This window comes from Tamandua tetradactyla, chromosome 2 (assembly GCF_023851605.1).
Source record: "Tamandua tetradactyla isolate mTamTet1 chromosome 2, mTamTet1.pri, whole genome shotgun sequence".
In the NCBI taxonomy this organism is placed as follows: Eukaryota; Metazoa; Chordata; class Mammalia; order Pilosa; family Myrmecophagidae; genus Tamandua; species Tamandua tetradactyla.
This window is the reverse complement of record NC_135328.1, coordinates 116,189,033-116,210,459: the sequence shown is the minus strand read 5'-3', so window position 1 is coordinate 116,210,459 and position 21,427 is coordinate 116,189,033. Positions and strand designations below refer to the sequence as shown.

The following is a 21,427-nucleotide window of genomic DNA, read 5'->3' as shown; positions in this document are numbered from 1 at the left end:
ATTACTTAAAGTGTATATTATTTATAACTACTGCTTATAGAGTTCCCCACTGTGTGGCAGACCCTGTGGCATCACAGTTCAATGTTATTACAGTCCTGCAAGTAAGTTGTAATTATGTTTGTTTTGTGAAAGAGAAATTAAGGAACATTTCCAAGGTCACACAGTGGAGTGGGAATTTAAACTGCTAAACCTAGGCTTTTCTGTTTTTCCTTTATGTTAGTTTATGGAGGAGCCACGAGCAGCTGTGCTGACTACTACTGTCTGACTCAGTCATATGTCAGTACCTCCACCTCGTCCCCTAATTTTGAAAATTCTGGAATACACTTGAAGTCCTCTCTAACAAGTTAAAACATATACTTAGCTTTATTTTTTAGATGAAGACAGTGGAAATAGTGCTATGATTTAAATATTTGTTAGTGCTATGATTTAAATATTTGTTAGTGTAATTAAGTCTCAGCTGTTGATTGAATGCCACATAAAACGTCCAAAAGGACTTCTGCCCCAGTTTCTACATAAAGGAAAAAAATTGGAATATATGAGGCTGACTAACAAATAACATAAATCAAGTATACCTAAACCTCAGTGGTGAGAGAGAGAATTTTCTCTTCTCATTTACTGCAATCGGAATTCAAATTGCAGATCCTAGTGTGGTCAGCCAGGCTTTGTATGCATACATCAATCAAGGTTTGTTCCCCCCCCCATTATTTGTTTTTATTCTGTATGTTTCACTTGTCTGTTGATAAGGTAGATAAAAGAAGCATCAAACACAAGATTTTCACAATCACAGTCACATTGTGAAAACTATATCATACAATTATCTTCAAGAAACGTGGCTACTGGAACGCAGCTCTACATTTTCAGGCAATTCATTCCAAGCCTCTCCATTACATCTTGACTAACATGGTGATATCTCTTTAATGCGTAAGAATAAGCTCCAGGATAACCTCTCGACTCTGGAATCTCTCAACCATTGACGCTTTATTTTTGTCTCATTTTGCTCTTCCCCTTTTTGGTCAAGAAGGTTTTCTCAATCCCTTGATGCTGAGTCCCAGCTCATTCTAGGATTTCTGTCCCACGTTGCCAGGAAAGTCAGTCAAGTTTTAAAAACATTTTTTCCCCGATTATAAAATTAAAGGGGATTAAGTGGTATGTAATTTTATATCTGGCCTTTTCCCTAACAAAATAGAAGCTTATATCCGGGTTATTAAATAATCCTTTTAAACATTAAGACTCCGTAGCCTTATATTTTATGAATATAATTCAGTGTATTTATTTTTCTATTTTGGGGCATTTAGATTTTTTTTCCTCCACAATATGAAAACAGTGATAAACATTCTGGCGCATAAATCTTTGTCCTCATTTATGATTGTTTCCTTAAGATTAATTCTGAAAAGTAAAAGAAGTAGATCATATAAGAACATTTCTTAATGTACACCTTAAAAGCAATTTTTTTCCATATTTATTTCTTATTTCTTGGACAGTGGAGCTCTTGAGGATTGAAGTTGTCCTTTGTATATTAGCAGATAGGAAGTTGTAGTGCCTTAGTTAATTTCCCTCTGAGCTGCATCTACCTGCTGTGACTATGCTTACCCATACAAAGAGGAGAGAAATGTTAGGAGTTCTCAAAAGGACTAGATGAAAGTAATAAAATTTACCAAATTATTAAAGGTCTTGGCTATTGAAAGCCTAAACATTTATAATATAGATCCCATATGATAATATTTTTTCCATTTAATTAAAAACTTTTATAACGTTTTCTTTCTAGTCTGTAGGGAAGAAATCCTATTATACATTGAGTCATATTTTTATTATAATTATTACAAAATAACGTTGGAACTATATCCATGTTCCAGATCAATCATACCAACTATTTGACTTTGCTGCTAAATGATGCATTCTGTGTAACAAATTTACATTTAGCAGTTTTTTCAACAAAGTTCTTGACTTTTTGCTAAAATATTTTAGAATAGCTTATTTTATGTATACTGTCACATTTGCTTAAAAAATGTCTTGGTTCACTTTTGGGGTTTTAGTCATGAGAATTTTTTTCCATGCCTAGTTGTAACATTAGTATAAAATTGTGTTGTGTCGGTTAGCTATATAAGTTGAGATTCAGATTTTGGAGGGAAGTATTTGGCTATATTTATTTATTAGAGCTGCACATATTAATGGAGCAATTTAGTTGTGGTTCGCTGAACAGTGTTTCTCAGAATTTGTCTCAACTGTGAGTTGAAAGGCATTGTATCTTTGCATGTTTGAAATAAATGAAAAAACAAAAAGACCCTGTTACCTGAACCTTCAAATATCAATTTAAACATTTTTGTTTCATTATCTTGTGTAGTATTTAAATACAGTTTTAGCAAAAGAAAAAGCATTACTTAACTATGGCATTATTATTTTGAAATTATCACAAAGGCAAATACAGTAAGTAATGTTTTTAAATTTTTTCTTCAGTTGACTTTGTAAATGAATAATTTAGATTTCTCTAGGTAAGCTTGCTATTTAAGTGATATCTGAGAAAGGTCTGTTCACTGTAATAACTGTGGTGCTCTTGAAGAATGACCGTATAACTTAGTTTTTTGTGCAAGTGACTAGATGTTCTTTCTCTTTGCACTTGGGTCAACAGAGTTTAGAAAAAGGGATAGGAATGAAGATAGGCAGAATTTGAGTTCTAGTTCTAGGTATGCTACTTATGTATGAAATTTTAGGTGAACCCTTAATCTTCATACCTCAGCTTCATCATTTGTCAAATAGATGATAATACCTACCCTTTCTATCACAAAAGATAATTTTGGGGTTTAGTTAATATTACAGATGTGAAAGTATTTTGAGAATTGTTCAAAATCTTTTTTTTAAAATTTTTTTTTCTCTATTATCATTTTGTTTTTCTGTTATCTTTCTATTTCTTTTTCTAAATCGATGCAAATGTACTAAGAAATGATGAATATGCATCTATGTGATGATATTAAGAATTACTGATTGTATATGTAGAATGGAATGATTTCGTTTAAAATCTTTTAATTAGGGTTTTTAATTTTTATTTTCAGTAACTTGTTTTCAGTTATCTGTTTATATATCTATCTGCTGGGGAATAGAATCAATATCTCTGAAATTCATCCTTATACTTTTCATTCTCTGTGCAGCCTTGACTTTTTCAGTTAACAGCCATTCAGTTTTTCTTTTTTCCATCTAGAAGTCTCAACAGTATTATCTCCTAGTTTGTAACAGGTTTGGAGAAAAAATAGCATTTGTGCATTTTTGTAACTTAGGCATATATACTGTACCCAGGGACAAAACGTTCTTCAAGTAGCTTAATGGTAATTGTGGCATGTATGTTTTATAATTTGCTTGAGCATTTTATAACTCTTCTGAAAGTAAGCGTTCTGATTTCAATTTACATACCTAATGACTATTATCACATTACTATACCATCTTTGCAAATTATGCTAGATCCGTTTCCAGCATTGTGATGTTTAAGTTTTAGTGGGGAACAGAGATAACTCATTGAATCAGTGCACCTAAGAGTCATGGGCCTGGTTTAATTTTTGAGATTAAAAACAATGACAAAAACAGATGCAATAAAATAGTACTTTTGAGAATAAGATGTCAGTGAGCTATGGTCTCATGGAATTATGCTTGGAGGTTTTCCTTTAAATTTCTTTTTATTAGAGCAGTTGTAGGTTTACAGAAAAATCATGCAGAAAGTACAGAGCTTCCATATGCCATGCCTCCAAAGTGTTCCCTATTATTAACTTTCTTGCATTAGTGTGGTACCTTTGTTAGAATTGATGAAACATTCTATTATTAATTATAGTTCATAGTTTGCATTAGGGTTCACTCCTTGTATTGTATAGTTCTATTCTGGTAACATATATACAACCTAAAAGTAATCATTTTGTATTTGGAGGTTTTAACATGCCTTTATTTTGGTTACTTTCTTAGATTTTTGGTGTTATTTGTTTCAGGTCTATTGTTTATGAAGCTTATAGCTGGATTTGGTTTCTCCACTTTGAGAGCATCTATCCTAATAGGTGAGTTTAATCTATTTATGTTTAAATAGATGATTGCTGACATATTTACACTTATTTCAACCATCTTTATTGTTTCTATTTATAATGCCCCCTCCCCTGCCCTTGTGTCTTCTTTTGGATTATTTTCTTTATTCTTTGTTTTCCTCAGTTAGTTCGAAAGTCAGTAATATTTCTTTTGCTTTTGGTGTTAACTAACCGAAGTAATATCTAGGTCTATGAGTTGGGTTTGTGTATGTGTGTGTTTTCTTTTTCTTTGGACAGTAGGTTTATGATCTGGAAAGACGAAATGATTTTTATTTAAAGAACACTAAGCATAACATATCCCTATAAAGTTCATAGTATCAATTTAAGTACCAATTGCTTGGATCTGTTGGTAGGGAGGGGATGGAAGATGCTGGTTGGATCAGATGCTGGCTCTGAAGTTCAGATGTGGACAGGGACACTACTGAACATATAAAGCTGTCTGACATCAGATTCTGGCGGATCTTTGAGAACCATATTTGAGAGGCTCCTGCTGCACAGAATGCCCTTTACTTTCACAACATTGAGCTTATATTTGGGCCTTTACACTTCAGAATTTATCTGGGGTGTTCAGAGGATGGAGGCGGACACCTACACAAAATAAAATTTACAATTAGATAAACACAAATATTCTAGGTACAATATATCTTGATTTTTAAAAACATTTACTAGCTCTCAAGAAAGAGATCTGATTTAGAGCTATGCTCTCAAGATACATACAGATAAGTTTCATTTTCAGTATAAGAAAGTCCTATAAACATCCTAATTGTTTTCATACACAACAAGACACAGAGTTATTATAATAAATAATTATTATATTTGAAATATTTATTAGAAAGTTTAATATACAAATAAAGTGAGCATACTAAAAGTTGGCTTTCTTCAGAGTGGAGTAGGGAGGTTATTTATTTATTTATATTTTTGTTTATTTTTATTTTTTAATGTAATTTTATTGATATCGTGCTGGTTTGGAAGAATGTATGTCCCCTAGAAAAGCCGTGTTTTAATCTAAATTCCATTTTGTAAAGGCAGAATGAATAATCCCTATTTAATACTGTATGTTTGAATCTGTAATTAGATCATCTCCCAGGAGATGTAACCCAATCAAGAGTGGTTGTTAAGTTGGATTGGGGGAAATGTGTCTCCACCCATTTGGGTGGGTCTTGATTTGTTTACTGGAGTCCTATAAAAGAGAACAACAAGAGAGAAAGCTAGGAGATTCTGAGAGAGCAGAATGACATAGCCATGAGAAGCAGAGAGCCCACCAGCCAGCGACCTTTGGAGATGAAGAAGGAAAATGCCTCCCAGGGAGCTTCATGAAACAGAAAGCCAGGATAGAAAGCTAGCAGATGATGCCATGTTCGTCACGTGCCTTTCCAGATGAGAGAGAAACCCTGTGTGCACCATGTGCCTTCTCACTTCAGAGAGAGACCCTGAACTTCATCTGCCTTCTTGAATCAAGATATCTTTCCCTAGATGCCTTTGACTGGACATTTCTATAGACTTGCTTTGATTGGGACATTTTCTTGGTAGCAACTCGTTAAATTCCCCTTTTTGAAAACCATTCCGTTTCTGGTATATTGCATTCCAGCAGCTAGCAAACTAGAACAGATATATTCACACACCATAGCATCCATCAAAAGTATATGATCAGTGGCTCACAATATCATAACATAGTTGTGCAGTCATCACCACAATCAATTTAGAACATTTTCATTACTCCAAAAAAATATATATAAGGGGAAACCCAAAACTTCCCATACTCCTTATCTCCTCCCCTTTTTGACTGCTAGTATTGGTGTGGTGCATTTATTACTGTTGATGAAATAATGCTAAGATAGTACTGTTAACTATAGTACATAACTTGCTATAGATAACATTTTTTCCCAAATATCATTCTTTTGTTAACTCTTTGTATATTTAGCGTACTTGTTCTGGTTCATGAAAATACTTATTTATATTTTAATGTTAATCAGAACATTGCTCATCACAAGGTTCACTGTGTTATACATTCCCATGTTTTAACCTCCCAACTTTCCTTTTGGTGACATACATGGCTCTAAACAATCCCTTTTAACCACAGTCACACACAATTCAGCATTGTTCGTTATTCTTGTCATAATGTGCTGCTGTCACCTCTAACCATTTCCAAACATTTAAGTTCAACCTAGTTAAAAATTATGTACGTATTAAGCAACTGCTTACTGTTCTCTGGCCTCATCTATTTCCTGATTACCTATAGTCTGATTTTATGACTATGAGTTTACACATGATAATTAGTTCATATTAGTGAAATCATATACTATTTGTCCTTTTGTGTCTGACTTATTTCACTCAGCATAATGTTCTTGAGGTTCAGTCTGAGTTTTTTTGTTTGTTTGTTTCCACCACGACCAAGTGTGATTTATTCCAGAGTCTGTGAAAGAGGCTGGTAAATAAAAAAACAGCAGCAGGTATAGACGACGACCTATATCTAGGGAGAGTAGTAAGAAAATTATCCCAAACTTGATCTGGACAGAATATTTCATGAGATATAATTAAAAATATCTTCTGCAAAGAAAATTTTTTTTAACATTTTTTTATAAACTTTTTTTATTGTATAGTATAACATATATACAAAACAAAGAAATAAAAAAGCAATAGTTTTCAAAGCACTCTTTAAAAAGTAGTTACAGGATAAATCCCAGAGTTTGTCATGGGTTACCATACAATCCTCTCATATTTTTCCTTCTGGCTGCTCCAGAATATAGGAGGCTAGAGGGCTTAAATACTTTTTTATCATCACGATCAACTTTTTTTTCCTTCTTTTTTTTGTGGGGTATATATATACATATATATACACACATACATACACAAGAAGCTATAAATTTCAAAGCACAACACCACAATTAGTTGTAGAATATATTTCAGACTTTGACATGGGTTACAGTTTCACAATCTTAGGTTTTTACTTTTAGCTGCTGTAAAATACTGGAGACTAGAAGAGATGTCAATTAATGATTCAGCATTCATATTCAAGTCCTATGTTCTCTGTATAATCCCACCATCACCTTTGATTTTTCCATACCTCTCTTTGGAGTTGTTTGGCTATGGCAATTCTACATTTTTGACAGGAAGGGTCCCTACTAATATGGGATAGAGAGATGGTACTATCTGATGTTCTGGAGCAGCTGGGCTAGGTTTTAGAACTTATATGGACCAGGGACCCATCTGGAGGATGTAGGTTTCTGACAAGTTACTCTAGTGCCTGAAACCTTGTGGAATCTTATAAATTGCCCTAGGTGTTCTTTAGGATTGGCTAGAATGGTCCTGGTTGGGGGTTGGCAAGTTATGATAGGTAGCAAGGTCTACTTGAAGCTTATGTAAGAGCAACCTCTAGAGTAGCCTCTCGACTATATTTGAACTCTCTGCCAGTGATACTTTATTAATTACACTTCTTTTCCCCCCAGTCTATGAGTTTTTTTTTTTTATTATTAATTAACGGAAAAAAGAAATTAACCCAACATTTAGAAATCATACCATTCTACATATCCAATCAGTAATTCTTAACATCATCACATAGATGCATGATCATCGTTTCTTAGTACATTTGCATCAGTTTAGAAGAACTAGCAACACAACAGAAAAAGATATAGAATGTTAATATAGAGAAAAAAATAAAAGTAATAATAATAGTAAAAAAACCTATAGCTCAGATGCAGCTTCATTCAGTGTTTTAACATGATTACTTTACAATTAGGTATTATTGTGCTGTCCATTTTTGAGTTTTTGTATCTAGTCCTGTTGCACAGTCTGTATCCCTTCAGCTCCAATTACCCATTATCTTACCCTGTTTCTAACTCCTGCTGGACTCTGTTACCAATGACATATTCCAAGTTTATTCTCGAATGTCGGTTCACATCAGTGGGACCATACAGTATTTGTCCTTTAGTTTTTGGCTAGACTCACTCAGCATAATGTTCTCTAGGTCCATCCATGTTATTACATGCTTCATAAGTTTATCCTGTCTTAGAGCTGCATAATATTCCATCGTATGTATATACCACAGTTTGTTTAGCCACTCTTCTGTTTATGGACATTTTCGTTGTTTCCATCTCTTTGCAATTGTAAATAACGCTGCTATAAACATTGGTGTGCAAATGTCCGTTTGTGTCTTTGCCCTTAAGTCCTTTGAGTAGATACCCAGCAATGGTATTGCTGGGTCGTATGGCAATTCTATTTTCAGCTTTTTGAGGAACCGCCAACTGCCTTCCACAGTGGTTGTACCATTTGACATTCCCACCAACAGTGGATAAGTGTGCCTCTTTCTCCGCATCCTCTCCAGCACTTGTCATTTTCTGTTTTGTTGATAATGGCCATTCTGGTGGGTGTGAGATGATATCTCATTGTGGTTTTGATTTGCATTTCTCTAATGGCCAGGGACATTGAGCATCTCTTCATGTGCCTTTTGGCCATTTGTATTTCCTGTTCTGAGAATTGTCTGTTCAAGTCTTTTTCCCATTTTGTAATTGGGTTGGCTGTCTTTTTGTTGTTGAGTTGAACAATCTCTTTATAAATTCTGGATACTAGACCTTTATCTGATATGTCATTTCCAAATATTATCTCCCATTGTGAAGGCTGTCTTTCTACTTTCTTGATGAAGTTCTTTGATGCACAAAAGTGTTTAATTTTGAGGAGCTCCCATTTATTTATTTCCTTCTTCAGTGCTCTTGCTTTAGGTTTAAGGTCCATAAAACCACCTCCAATTGTAAGTTTCATAAGATATCTCCCTACATTTTCCTCTAACTGTTTTATGGTCTTAGACCTAATGTTTAGATCTTTGATCCATTTTGAGTTAACTTTTGTATAGGGTGTGAGAGGTGGGTCTTCTTTCATTCTTTTGCATATGGATATCCAGTTCTCTAGGCACCATTTATTGAAGAGACTGTTCTGTCCCAGGTGAGTTGGCTTGACTGCCTTATCAAAGATCAAATGTCCATAGATGAGAGGGTCTATATCTGAGCACTCTATTCGATTCCATTGGTCGATATATCTATCTTTATGCCAATACCATGCTGTTTTGACCACTGTGGCTTCATAATATGCCTTAAAGTCAGGCAGCGCGAGACCTCCAGCTTCGTTTTTTTCCCTCAAGATGTTTTTAGCAATTCGGGGCACCCTGCCCTTCCAGATAAATTTGCTTATTGGTTATTCTATTTCTGAAAAATAAGTTGTTTAGATTTTGATTGGTATTGCATTGAATCTGTAAATCAATTTAGGTAGGATTGACATCTTAACTATATTTAGTCTTCCAATCCATGAACACGGTATGCCCTTCCATCTATTTAGGTCTTCTGTGATTTCTTTTAACAGTTTTTTGTAGTTTTCTTTATATAGGTTTTTTGTCTCTTTAGTTAAATTTATTCCTAGGTATTTCATTCTTTTAGTTGCAATTGTAAATGGGATTCGTTTCTTGATTTCCCCCTCAGCTTGTTCATTACTAGTGTATAGAAATGCTACAGATTTTTGAATGTTGATCTTGTAACCTGCTACTTTGCTGTACTCATTTATTAGCTCTAGTAGTTTTGTTGTGGATTTTTCCGGGTTTTCGACGTATAGTATCATATCGTCTGCAAACAGTGATAGTTTTACTTCTTCCTTTCCAATTTTGATGCCTTGTACTTCTTTTTCTTGTCTAATTGCTCTGGTTAGAACCTCCAATACAATGTTGAATAATAGTGGTGATAGTGGACATCCTTGTCTTGTTCCTGATCTTGGGGGGAAAGTTTTCAATTTTTCCCCATTGAGGATGATATTAGCTGTGGGTTTTTCATATATTCCCTCTATCATTTTAAGGAAGTTCCCTTGTATTCCTATCTTTTGAAGTGTTTTCAACAGGAAAGGATGGTGAATCTTGTCAAATGCCTTCTCTGCATCAATTGAGATGATCATGTGATTTTTCTGCTTTGATTTGTTGATATGGTGTATTGCATTAATTGATTTTCTTATGTTGAACCATCCTTGCATACCTGGGATGAATCCTACTTGGTCATGATGTATAATTCTTTTAATGTGTTGTTGGATACGATTTGCTAGAATTTTATTGAGGATTTTTGCATCTATATTCATTAGAGAGATTGGTCTGTAGTTTTCTTTTGTTGTAATATCTTTGCCTGGTTTTGGTATGAGGGTGATGTTGGCATCATAGAATGTATTAGGTAGTTTTCCCTCCACTTTCGATTTTTTTGAAGAGTTTGAGGAGAGTTGGTACTAATTCTTTCTGGAATGTTTGATAGAATTCACATGTGAAGCCGTCTGGTCCTGGACTTTTCTTTAGGAAGCTTTTGAATGACTAATTCAATTTCTTTACTTGTGATTGGTTTGTTGAAGTCATCTATTTCTTCTTGAGTCAAAGTTGGTTGTTCATGTCTTTCCAGGAACCCGTCCATTTCATCTAAATTGTTGTATTTATTAGCATAAAGTTGTTCATAGTATCCTGTTATTGCCTCCTTTATTTCTGTGAGGTCAGTGGTTATGTCTCCTCTTCCATTTCTGATCTTATTTATTTGCATCCTCTCTCTTCTTCTTTTTGTCATTCTTGCTAAGGCCCCATCAATCTTATTGATTTTCTCATAGAACCAACTTCTAGTCTTATTGATTTCCTCTATTGTTTTCATGTTTTCAATTTCATTTATTTCTGCTCTAATCTTTGTTATTTCTTTCCTTTTGCTTGCTTTGGGATTAGTTTGCTGTTCTTTCTCCAGTTCTTCCAAGTGGACAGTTAATTCCTGCATTTTTTCCTTTTCTTCTTTTCTGATGTAGGCATTTAGGGCAATAAATTTCCCTCTTAGCACTGCCTTTGCTGTGTCCCATAAGTTTTGATAATGTTGTGTTTTCATTTTCATTCGCCTCGAGGTATTTACTAATTTCTCTTGCAATTTCTTCTTTGACCCACTTGTTGTTTAAGGGTGTGTTGTTGAGCCTCCACGTATTTGTGAATTTTCTGGCACTCCGCCTATTATTGATTTCCAACTTCATTCCTTTATGATCCGAGAAAGTGTTGTGTATGATTTCAATCTTTTTAAATTTGTTAAGACTTGCTTTGTGACCCAGCATATGGTCTATCTTTGAGAATGATCCATGAGCACTTGAGAAAAAGGTGTATCCTGCTGTTGTGGGATGTAATGTCCTACAAATGTCTGTTAAGTCTAGCTCATTTATAGTAATATTCAGATTCTCTACTTCTTTATTGATCCTCTGTCTAGATGTTCTGTCCATTGATGAGAGTGGTGATTTGAAGTCTCCAACTATTATGGTATATGTGTCTATTTCCCTTTTCAGTGTTTGCAGTGTATTCCTCACGTATTTGGGGGCATTCTGGTTCGGTGTGTAAATATTTATGATTGTTATGTCTTCTTGTTTAATTGTTCCTTTTATTAGTATATAGTGTCCTTCTTTGTCTCTTTTAACTGTTTTACATTTGAGGTCTAATTTGTTGGATATTAGTATAGCCACTCCTGCTCTTTTCTGGTTGTTATTTGCATGAAATATCTTTTCCCAACCTTTCACTTTCAACGTATGTTTATCTTTGGGTCTAAGATGTGTTTCCTGTAGACAGCATCTAGAAGGATCCTGTTTTTTAATCCATTCTGCCAGTCTATGTCTTTTGATTGGGGAATTCAGTCCATTGACATTTAGCGTTGTTACTGTTTGGATAATATTTTCCTGTACCGTTTTGCCTTTTGTATTTTATATGTCATATCTAATTTTCCTTTTTTCTACACTCTCTCCACACCTCTCTCTTCTGTCTTTTCGTATTTGACTCTAGTGCTTCCTTTAGTATTTCTTGCAGAGCTGGTCTCTTGGTCACAAATTCTCTCAGCGACTTTTTGTCTGAGAATGTTTTAATTTCTCCCTCATTTTTGAAGGACAATTTTGCTGGATATAGGAGTCTTGGTTGGCAGTCTTTCTCTTTTAGTAATTTAAATATATCATCCCACTGTCTTCTCGCCTCCATGGTTTCTGCTGAGAAATCTACACATAGTCTTATTGGGTTTCCCTTTTATATGATGGATTGTTTTTCTCTTGCTGCTTTCACGATCCTCTTTCTCTTTGACCTCTGACATTCTAACTAGTAAGTGTCTTGGAGAATGCCTATTTGGGTCTAATCTCTTTGGGGTGCTTGCAGTTCTTGGATCTGTAATTTTAGGTCTTTCATAAGAGTTGGGAAATTTTCAGTGATAATTTCTTCCATTAGTTTTTCTCCTCCTTTTCCCTTCTCTTCTCCTTCTGGGACACCCACAACACGTATATTTGTGTGGTTCATATTGTCCTTGAGTTCCCTGATACCCTGTTCAAATTTTTCCATTCTTTTCCGGATAGTTTCTGTTTCTTTTTGGAATTCAGATGTTCCATCCTCCAAATCACTAATTCTATCTTCTGTCTCTTTAAATCTATCATTGTAGGTATCCATTGTTTTTTCCATCTTTTCTACTTTATGCTTCACTTCCATAAGTTCTGTGATTTGTTTTTTCAGTTTTTCTATTTCTTCTTTTTGTTCATCCCATGTCTTCTTCATGTCCTCCCTCAATTTATCGATTTCGTTTTTGAAGAGGTTTTCCATTTCTGTTCGTATATTCAGCATTAGTTGTTTGAGCTCCTGTATCTCATTTGAACTATTGGTTTGTTCCTTTGACTGGGCCATATTTTCAATTTTCTGAGCCTGGTCCGTTATCTTCTGCTGGCGTCTGGACATTTAGTCAGATTTCCCTGGGTGTTGGACCCAACCGGTTGAAAGATTTTTCTGTGAAATCTCTGGGTTCTGTTTTTCTTATCCTCCCCAGTAGGTGGCGCTGGTGGCACATGTTTGTCTGTGGATCCCACCAGTAAAAGGCACTGTGGGTCCTTTAACTTTGGAAAACTCTCGCCATGGGGGAGGTTCTCCAGCCGAAGCGGCTTGGAAGAGTGCCAGCCGGCCCGGGGGTCCGAACGCGGGGAGGGTCGCCGGCCGCCTCGGCCCGGGGCACCAAGCGTGGCGGTAGGGCGCCAGCCGCCGTGGCCTGGGAAAGTGCACCGTTCCCAGCCGGACCGGGGAGTCACGTGTTTGGAAGGGACCCCCCCCGGTCACCATTCTCCGCGTCCTGGGGATTTCCGATCCAATTCTCTCAGTTGGTCCGAGGGACCCTGCGTGGTAGGGGCGCCAGCAGCCGCGGCTTGAGGGGGCCGCCTGCCCAATTCTGCCAGCTGGCCCGGGAAGGAGGAGAGGAGGGACTCCGGCCGCTTGCCGCCCCGCCCGGGGAAGCCCGCGCCCCTCGGTGATCTCACCGGAGCGGGTTCTCCCAGCCAGTCAGCTGTTCCAGGATGGGGTACGCTGTCTTTTTGATCTCTGTCGTGGCTCCAGGAGCTGTTCTGTATCGTTTCCACTCCCCTAGTAGCTGTTCTGGAGGAGGAAAGGTGAGGATGGCAAGTCTGTTGAGGACGGTGGCGGAGGAGCCGGTGAGGGCGGAAGAGGGCACGGTGGTGGTTGGAGAGCCGCTGGGGCAGAAGGAGAAAGGGCAGTCTATGAGTTTTGACAAACACATATAGTCATGTAACTAACACTGCCACAGTAAAATTAAAGAACAATTCTATCACCCCCAAAATTTCCTTGTGCCCTGTTGTAGCCAATCTCTCTCATTCTCTCACTCAGCCCTTGGCCTGTACTGGACTGTTTTCTGTTTCTAGTGTTTCCTTCTCATATAAATGGAATTAAACAGTCTTTGTCTGGTTTCTTCTACATAGCATACTTTATTTAGTATGCTAAATAAAGTGGTTGTTAAACTGAATTAGGTAGAGGTGTGTTTCCCCCCATTTGGATGGGTCTTTAATTAGTTTCTGAAGTTCTATGAAAGAGGAAACATTTTGGAGAATGAGAGATTCGGAGAGAGCAGAGCAGAACTACACAGCCACAAGAAGCAGAGTCCACCAGACAATGACCTTTGGAGATGAAGAAGGAAAATGCCTCCCGGGCAGCTTCATGAAACAGGAAGCCAGGAGAAGAAGCTAGCAGATGATGCCGTGTTCGTCAGAAAACAGTCCAGTACAGGCCAAGGGCTGAGAGTAATGAGAGAGATTGGCTACAAAAGGGTACAAGGAAATTTTGGGGGTGATAGAATTGTTCTTTAATTTTATCCATGTTATTGTGAGTGTCTATATTTTTTCCTTTTTATTACTAGTTCCATTATGTGGATATATCACAATTTATCTGTTCACCAGTTGACGAATATTTGGGTTGTTACCATTTTTTTATAATTTTGAATAAAGCTGCCAAAAACATTTAGAATCAGGCTTTTTTTTTTTTTTAACATGGGCAGGCACCGGGAATCGAACTCGGGTCCTCTGGCATGGCAGGCAAGCATTCTTGCCTGCTGAGCCACCGTGAATGCCCGAAACAGATTTTTAATGAGTTTAAATATTAAGTTCTTTTCAGTAAATATCTGCTGAATCATGTGAATGCAGATTTCCTTTCTAAGAAAACTAAACCATTTTCCAAAGTGACTGTACTTTTTTTTTGGCACCCTGATCTTATTTTTATTTGAGAAAATGTATATCTACATGCAGGTATACATTAAATATTTGATTATAAGGATTTATGTTTTATATGTTTCAATATTTTCTAATTATTTGCACTGGACATGTTATTCTTTATGTTGAAAGATAAGCAGATATTGCAAGTCTTAATATTTATATTTATGCATAGAAAAAATCTGAAAAGCTATATATCATAATGGTAAGAGTAGTTATTTCTTAGCTTTAAGGTTTTTTTGCTTTTATTTGTGTACCTAAATTTCTTCCAGTAAGCACATATTAATTTTGTAGTCAGAAACAAAATAAACAGAAGTTATTTGAAATGTAAATTGCAGATTTTAACAAACATGGTGCCTGCAGATAATTGGGTCCAGTAAAATGTATGCTTCTAATTTGAGTTGCTCAGTCCATTATAACTTAGACAGTGATTTAATGACCTCTTGTTAATGTACAGTTAAATAATGATAACTTGTCTTTCAAATATTCTTCAATCTCATTATGCCTCTCCAGCCTAGCTGAAGAAACATTTCTTATTTTAATATGAAAATGGATGCCATCTAGTGCATCCTCAAATTTTTTCTTCTCTCCTCAGAAATCCTATGCAAGTTAACTTTTCTCTCTTAGCTTCAGTCTGCTCTCAAGAATGATTTATGTATTTTAAAAAATTCTTTGAAAATGTATTCAAGAATTTCAATTTTTGTTTTTTTACCTCGTGCTCTTCCTACCAAAATTAAGGAGGTAATTGTCCTAGCTTGCTAGCTGCTGGAATGCAATATACCAGAAACGGAATGGCTTTTTAAAAAGGGAAATTTAATAGGCTGCTAGTTTACATTCTAAGACTGAGAAATTGTCCCAGTTAAAGCAAGTCTATAGAAATGTCCAATCTAAGGTATCCAGGTAAAGATATCTTGATTCAAGAAGACCGATGAAGTTCAGGGTTTCTTAAGTAGAAGGGCACATGGTGAACACAGTCAGAGTTGCTCTCTCATCTGGAAAGACACATGGTGAACACAGTCAGGGTTCCTCTCTCATCTGGAAGGGCTTATGACGAACACGGCATCATCTGCTAGCATCTTCTCCTGGCTTCCTGTTTCATGAAGCTGCCCAAGAGGCATTTTCCTTCTTCTCCAAAGGTCGTTGGCTGGTGGACTCTGCTCCTTGTGGGTGTGTCTTCTGCTCTGCTCTCTCCAAGTCTCTCATTCTCCAAAATGTTTCCTCTTTCATAGGACTTCAGAAACTAATTAAGACCCACCTAAATGGGTAGAGACACACCTCTACCTAATCCAGCTTAACAACTGCTCTTGATTGAATCACATCTCCAGGGAGATGATCTAATTACAGTTTCAAATATACAATACTGAATAGGAATTAAAAGAAGCGGCTTTTACAAAATGGGATTAGGATTAAAACATGGCTTTTCTAGGGTACATACATCATTTCAAACCAGCACAGTAATCCAAGAAGGAAATAAAAAGTGTGATACATTAAACTATGTACCCCAATTTAGACATGTTCTTACTCTTAATTCACATTCCTATGGGTGTGAACCCATTGTATAGAACCTCCTTAAGGATTTATTTTTCATTAAGGTGTTAATCCAACTGAATGAGGTTGTATCTTAATCCTGAGTACTGGAGTCCTTATAAGAATTCTGCTTATAAACAGAAAAAATTGAGACACAGAGATAGAAAGCCAGGGGGAGGAACTGGAAGCAGGGAGCCAGTGGGACCTGAAAAATGAGAGCAAGCTGCTGGGACCAGGCCTGAGGCATTGCTGTCTGTCTGTCTTCTGTCCACCCTTGATGCTTCTTTGCGTTTCCTAGTTCTTCCTGAAGACTGACTACCAGCCATCCTGGACTCCTCTATCATATGGCAAGGCACCTGGTCTCTTCCTTCTCTTAACTGTACCATTTTGCATTCCCACCAGCAGTGTATCCCAGTACTTGGTATTGTCAGGTATTCATTTATTTATTTTTTGGGGATGCATGGTCTGGGAATTGAACCCATGCTTCCTGCATGAAAGGTGAGCATTCTACCACTGAACTACCTGTGCATCCTTTTTTTTGTTTTCCAGTTATTTTTTATTTTAGTTGTTCTAATAAGTATCTAGTGGTATTTACCTCTTTGGTGAAGTTTATCTTCTTTGCTGAAGTGTGTATTTAAAACTTTTGCTAATTTTTAAATTGGGTTGTCTTCTTACTGAAATTTTAGAATTCTTCATGTATGCTAGATATAAGTCTTGTCAGTTATATGTTTCTCCTGGTCTCTCCAGTTTATCGCTTTCTTTTCTTTTGTGGATCTTGTTTTTGGTGTCATAGCTAAGAAAACTTTTAGGAAACTAAAGTCACTAAGATTTTTCTTTATTTTATTTTAAATGTTTTATAGTTTTCATTTTTACATTTAGATGTATTCTAGTTCCTTTGCCTTTACAAGCTTCAGAATCATTTTATCATTTGCTACAAGAAAATATTTCTGGGGCTTTTAAGTGGAATTGTACTGATCTATAGGTGGGTTTGGGAAAAAGTAACATCTTAACAATTAACGTCTTTCAGTCAATGAGCATAATGTGTCTCTTTGTTTCAGTTGAACTTGATTTCTTTCATCAGTAACTTGTAGATTTCAGCATACACATGCTGTACTTATTGTGTTGGGTGAAAGTGTTTTTTTATGTTATTGTGAGCTGTATTATGTTGTTCATTTCAATTTCCAGTTTTCATTGCTAGTATGTAAAATTAAAATAGATTAAAAAATTTTTTTAAACATAGCAATATACAAACATGAATATTCTTACCATATGGTCATTCCATTCTTGGTATATAATCAATAACTCACAATATCATCACATAGTGCATATTCATCATCATGATCATTTCTTAGATCATTTGCAGCAATTCAGAAAAAAATGAAAAGAAAAAAATTCATATATACCATACCCCTTACCCCTTCCTTTCATTGATCACTAGCATTTCAATCTACTAAATTTATTTTAACATTTGTTCCCCCTATTATTTATTCATTTTTAATCCATATGTTCTGCTCATCTGTCCATAAGGTACATAAAAGGAGCATCAGACACAAGGTTTTCACAATCACACAGTCACATTATGAAAGCTATATCATTATACAATCATCTTCAAGAAACATGGCTACTGGAACACAGCTCTACATTTTCAGGCAGTTCCCTTCAGCCTCTCCATTACCTCTTGACTAACAAGGTGATATCTATTTAATCCGTAAGAATAACCTCCAGGATAACCTCTGGACTCTGGAATCTCTTAGCCATTGACACTTTATTTTGTCTCATTTCGCTCTTCCCCCTTTTGTTTGAGAAGATTTTCTCAGTCACTTGATGCTGAGTTTCAGTTCATTCTAGGATTTCTGTCTCACATTGCCAGAAAGGTTTTCACCCCTGGGAGTCATGTCCCACATAGAGAAGGAGAGGGCAGTGAGTTTGCTTGTTGTGTTAGCTGGAAGAGAGAGAGAGAGAGGCTACATCTAAGCAACAAAAGAGGTTCTCTGGAGATGACTCTTAGACCTAATTTTAAATAGGCTTAGCCTATCCTTTGTGGGGTTAAGTTTCTTAGGAACAAACTTCATGAGAAGTTTGTTGAATGGGGGCTCGGCCTATTGTTTTGGTTGTCCCCACTGCTTGTGAGAATATCAAGAATTCTCCAAATGGGAAAGTTGAACTTTCCCCCTTTCTCACCATTCCCCCAAGGGGATTTTGCAAATACTTTAAAATAGATTTTTGTACTCTGCATACACAATATATGCTGCATCTTGCTAATTCAGTTATTAGGTGTGATAGCATTTGTGTAGGTTCCTTGGCATATTCTTCCTATATTATTCATGTATTTGCAAATAGAGATGTGTGCCAGTTTGAAAGGATGTATGTGCCCTAGAAAAGCCACGTTTTAATCCTAACCCCATTTTGTAAAGGCAGCCATTTCTTCTAATCCCTATTCAGTACTGTATATTTGAAACTTTAATTATATCATCTCCTTGGAGATGAGACTCAATCAAGAGTGGTTGTTAAACTAGATTAGGTGGAGACGTGTCTCCACCCATTCTAGGTTGATCTTGATTACTCAACTCCTATAAACAGAGGAGACATTTTGGAGAAAAAACAAGATTCAGAGAGTAGAGAATGCTGCTGCACCACGAAGCAGAGAGTCCACCAGCCAGCACTTTGGAGACGAAAAAGGAAAATGCCTATTGGGGAGCTTCATGAAACAGGAAGCCAGGAGAGAAAGCTAGCCGTGTTCGCCATGTGTCTTTCCAGATGAGAGAGAAACTCTGACCATGTTTGCCATGTGCCTTTCCACTTGAGAGAGAAACCCTGAACTTCAATGGCCTTCTTGAATCAAGGTATCTTTCCTTGGACGCCTTAGATTGGACATTTCTATAAACTTGTTTTAATTGGGACATTTTTTCAGCCTTAGAACTTAAACTAATAATTTATTAAATTCCCCCTTTTAAAAGCCATTCCATTTCTAGTATATTGCATTCTGGCAGCTAGCAAACCAGAACAGATTTTGGTAACAGGAGTGGGGTGCTGCTGTAGTTTGCAAATATCAAACATAGTTGGAACAATTTCTTAAATGGATAAGGGAAAGATTTTGGAGGAGTTGTGAAGAGCTTGATAGGGAAGACCTAGAATGCTTTGAAGAGACTGTTGGCAGAAATGTGGACTCTAAACATACTATTGATAAGGCCTTACACAGAAATGAGGCACATGTTATTGGAAAACTGGAAGGAAGGCGAACCTTGTTTTTAAAAGGAGATAATCTGGCAAAACTGACCAGTGCCTTTGGCTGGAAGGCAAAGTTTAAAAGCCATGAACTTGGATATTTAGCAGAAGAGATCTCCAAATTAAATGTGGAATGTGCAGCCTGGTTTCTCCTCACAGCTTATAGTGAACTACAGGAAAGAGATAAGCTGAGAACTGAACTCTTGGGTACTAAGAAAGCAGAAATTGATATTCTGGAAAATTCTGGGCTTCCGGGTGGGGAGACCCCAAAGAATGGTGCCCCATGTGAGGATTTGGCCAAATGTGGAACCAGTCAGCTCTTCCAGAGAAAGCCAGGATTGGACATGGAGCTATCCAGGAAGGATTTGTGATAACTCCCTATGTCTGATGGGCATGATCCAAGGCTATTGCATAGGAAGGCAATGAGGGTGCTGTGGAACCTGTATAAACAGAGCTGCTGCCAGTCTGGACTGGGGGGTTCAGAGAAGGGACATGTTGGAGGAAAAATAACTTCAGACGCAAAACCATGGAGGCTGGGGTCTGAAGTCAAGAAGCCTTGGGCCAGGAGACTGGACCCACCCAAACCTATGGAGAGGGTGAGTTGCCCCAGAGGCAGAGGATGGGCCTCTTACCTCATTGTAGTGAAAGAGTCATGCTGCTTCATTCCTTGGGGTAAGGGAAGAGCCTGGCTGCCACCACATAGAGGGATTGCGCGTGTGCCCTGGAGATGGCAGAGAGCCTGGGTGCAGCCCCAATGCTTACAGGATGGAGCCGAGAAAAGGTGGGCTGTCCAATGTCCCCAAGGTTGCGTTCGGAGAGAGGCAGACCTGTACGTAGTCCTTTGGAAAGGGTAGGACTGCTGCTTTCTAAAGCCCTGAGGATAAATGACTCTCCAACTTTGAAATCTAATGGGAGTTTACCCTGCAAGCTTTTGAGAGTGCTTGTGTTCAGTGACCCCTGTGTTCCTTCCTCCCTATGGAAATGGGTATATGTATCCTATGACTGTCCTTCCTTTGTATGTTGGCAGCAAATAACTTGTTCTGAATTTCACAGGTCCAGAGCCAGAGGATAATTTTACCTTAGAACAGAATATGCCTGTAACTAACTTTGATAGGAGTTTTTACTGTTTCTGACTTTGCATTTCATTTGTATTGCTACTGAAATGGTTTAAGGATTTCTGATATTGTGATGGAATTAATGTATTTTGTATATGTAAAAAGCATGTTTTTTTTTAGGATCCAGAAGGTGAAATGTGCCGGTTTGAAAGGATGTATGTACCCTAGTAAAGCCATGTTTTAATCCTAATCCCATTTTGCAAAGACAGCCATTTCTTTTAATCCCTATTCAATACTGTATGTTTGAATCTGTAATTACATCATCTCCCTGGAGATGTTACTCAATCAAGAACGGTTGTTAAACTGGATTAGGTGGAGACATATCTCCACCCATTCAGGTGGATCTTGATTAGTTTACTGGAATCCTATAAAAGACGAAACATTTTGGAGAAAGCGGGAGATTCTGAGAGAGCAGAGAATGACATAGCCATGAGAAGCAGAGAATCCATCAGCCAGCGACCTTTGGAGATGAAGAAGGAAAACGCCTCATGAAACAGAAGCCAGAAGAGAAAGCTGGCAGATGATCCCATGTTTGCCACATGCCTTTCCAGATGAGAGACAAACCCTGACTGCGTTCCCCATGTGCCTTTCCAGTTGGGAGAGAAGCCCTGAACTTCATTGGCCTTCTTGAACCAAGGTCATCCCTAGATGCCTTAGATTGGACATTTCTATAGACATGTTTTAATTGGGACATTTTCTCGGCATTAGAACTTTAAACTTGCAAGTTATTAAATTCCCCTTTTAAGAAGCCATTCCGTTTCTGGTATATTTCTGGCAGCTAGCAAACTAGGACAAGGTGATTTAGTTTTTTTCTTCTTAATAATTTTAATGACTTTTTTTTTCCCTTTTTCTTGACTTTATTGCACTGGCAATGTTGAATAGAAATGATGAGAGTAATATCCTTGCGTTATTACTGATCTTAGGAGGAAAGCATTTATCATTTATACCTTCAATTTTTAAACATAC

The 21,427-nt window shown here is 37.0% G+C and overlaps 1 protein-coding gene across 7 annotated transcripts in view; it reads left to right on the top strand.

Moving 5' to 3' along the window:
• RMI1 (RecQ mediated genome instability 1) overlaps positions 1–21,427 on the top strand; it is a 69,023-nt gene that overhangs the window by 3,063 nt on the left and 44,533 nt on the right. For all 7 annotated transcript variants that reach the window (XM_077148556.1, XM_077148554.1, XM_077148555.1 and 4 more), the window contains exon 2: positions 3,966–4,031. The gene's annotated coding sequence lies outside the window, so the exon portion shown is untranslated. The remainder of the gene's footprint in view (positions 1–3,965; positions 4,032–21,427) is intronic.